Genomic DNA, 2,780 nt, shown 5'->3' with positions numbered 1-2,780 from the left:
CTTTCTGTAACGTTCATACTGGTGAACATTTAAATCTTTTTTCTTTCCTTCATATTTCTACTTTCTTTCTTTCCATCCTTTCTCCCCCACCACAACATTTTCTATCTCTAGCTTTCTTGTTTTCTATTTTATCTTGTTCCTTTAAAATTTTTCCACCATCACATAATCCTGGCTATTCTAAATATACTGTGTAGACTAAGATGCCTTTGAACTTCTGGAAATCTTCCGGCCTCCTGAATATTTGAATTCCACCATAACTGATGGAAAATCTAGTTTCTATGAGACATTATATTACACAATAAAAAGTATTTGACTTAGAACAAATAAAGTGAGTGCCAGGAAAGATTACCAGGGGGGAGGATCAGATGAATTTGAAAATATCACATTGGACTGACTACATTTTCTACAAGTTTCTTACCACCAGATTTATAAAATTTGGATGTAATTATTAAATAATATATTCAGGAGTGTGAATCTTATTGAACAGATATTCCTAGTTAATGAAGCTTTCACATTTCTATTAGGAACAGGATGTTCAAATGGTAACATCTGAAGGATATCTGGTGGTATCCAGAAACTTTTATGCTGTTTCGAACCCCTGTCATTTAGCTATTTTATTTTCTTTGCCCCTGTGTCAACTCTCTTGATATATATGTATACACACATCTCTGTATGCATATATATGCATATGAATGGAGGGTTACATATAATTTTTCTTCGTAAAAATTACATATAAACTCTTGAAGTTCAAATTAAGCTATTATTTCTGCTTCTTGTTTAGACGTTTATTAACTAATCAAATCATTCCTTGCACAGTGAAATGTGTCAAGAAATATCTTAGGTATTATGGATATGGCTATGATTAAAAAAAATTGGGGTTAGAGAGATGGCTCTGTGGTTAAGAACATTTACTGCTCTTGTATTGGATGTTGGTTAAGTTTGCACACTTACATCATAGCTCACAACTGCTTGTTATTACAGGTCCAAGAAATCCAATAATCTATTGTCCTCTTCTGTCCTCTAAGGGGAACCAGGAAGGCACATGGTATGCATGCATACATGCAGGCAAAACCCCATGCACATAAAATTAAAACTTATAAATTTTTTCTTTTTAATTTTTACCCAAAAGTGATGGCCTTATTAATTTTACATCTTTAAAGAAAGATATAGATTATAAACAAGTCAATAAGAGCATAGATAGTGAAGAAAGTCTGAGAGGAAATGGGTGCAGGGGTGGGCTAAGGCCTGCTGCGATAGAGGACTTGGGGGTGTGGAGATGCTCTTTTCAGTGCCGTGGTCAAGGATGATTCATAACAGAGAAAAGTGAACTTCAATCAGTGGCCACGGTCAGGCCGAATGTCTGATAGTCCAATGCCTTTTTGCACCTTGCTACTAAAACTGTGGCACATGGCTCGGCAGCATTAGCATCCCTCAGGACTTTGTATTAAGAGCAGGACCGCGGCCCTGATGACACACAGGGAGGAAGTGTTTTTTCTAACAGAGTCCTGGGGAGCTCACCTGCATTTCAGCATTGAGAAGCATGGACATGGTAAAGCCCTAGGAAAGGAAAGTGAGCATCCAGGGCATCTTTGGGAATGGTACATCTCAGTAAAGATCGTGGCTACACAAGAAGAATAAGTGGGCCTCAGATAGACGTGCAGAACCTGAGGGTCAGGACCGCCTTTACATGTCATCCTTTAACCACCCTGGACCATGCAGTACTTGCTTTGCTTTACACTCTTTTCCCCAAGCCTTCCTTCCTCCTCGTACTTCTATGGATGCAGAAAAGAAAGAAATGAGCAAATGCCATGTTATAATTCCCTCATTCTTAACTGTCTTGCTATCACAGCCATCAATGTTCCTGATATAGCATTAATCTGATATATCATCTTTCAATGACTGTTTAATGTTAACAAATATCCCACTATCCTTGTAAAAAATAAGTTGTCTAGTGTTCTGTAAGTGCTTCTGTTTCCCCCATTAAATCTACACATCCACAGTGTTTTGAAAGTCTCCCTATATTGACTGAGTCTACTATCTATACCTGTGTGTGTGTGCGCGTGATAATTACGTAGTTATGCAGTAACTAAGTTTTCCTCATTTTATTAGTGTGTGTGTGCACGCATTTGTATGTATGTGTGTGTATGTGTGTGTGGTATGCACAGGTGTACATGTGTATGCAAATGTGCCCACCCATAATTGCACCTGTAGAGACAGTGGTAAACATATAATGTCATTCTCTGTAGTTCTCCACTTTATTTTAAGTAAGTTTTCTCACAAAACCTAGAGACATGCTTCTCTCTGCTTTCCAGCAGAGGGTTTTAGGCACGCACTACAAGATACAGATCTTTATATGTATTATATGCATTCTAGGACCCTTACTCAGCTAATCATGATTGTACAAATCGATTACCCTAGCCCCTCCATTTGTGTTTTTCTCTGCGTATGTGTGTGTGTGTGTGTGTGTGTGTGTGGAGAGAGAGAGAGAGAGAGAGAGAGAGAGAGAGAGAGAGAGAGAGAGAGAGAGAGAGAGAGAAATAGAAGCCGACAGATAGATGCAGTCAGAGACAGAAACATACTGAGATATAGCCAGAGGCACAGAGCGATGTCTCAGTGTGTGTGAGGCAAATTGTACAAAATGTTCGATTCCAATATTTGGCCTACATTCAACACTTCCTGTGCAAGAAGCAGAGTTTTCTAAGTCATGACAGAATGAGTTGTATGGGACTGACCTGTCACATTAGCCTTCCCAGTGGAAAGGGACACACACGAAAGCCAGA

Source organism: Acomys russatus, chromosome 30 (genome assembly GCF_903995435.1).
Source record: "Acomys russatus chromosome 30, mAcoRus1.1, whole genome shotgun sequence".
In the NCBI taxonomy this organism is placed as follows: domain Eukaryota; kingdom Metazoa; phylum Chordata; class Mammalia; order Rodentia; family Muridae; genus Acomys; species Acomys russatus.
This window is presented reverse-complemented; position numbering follows the sequence as displayed.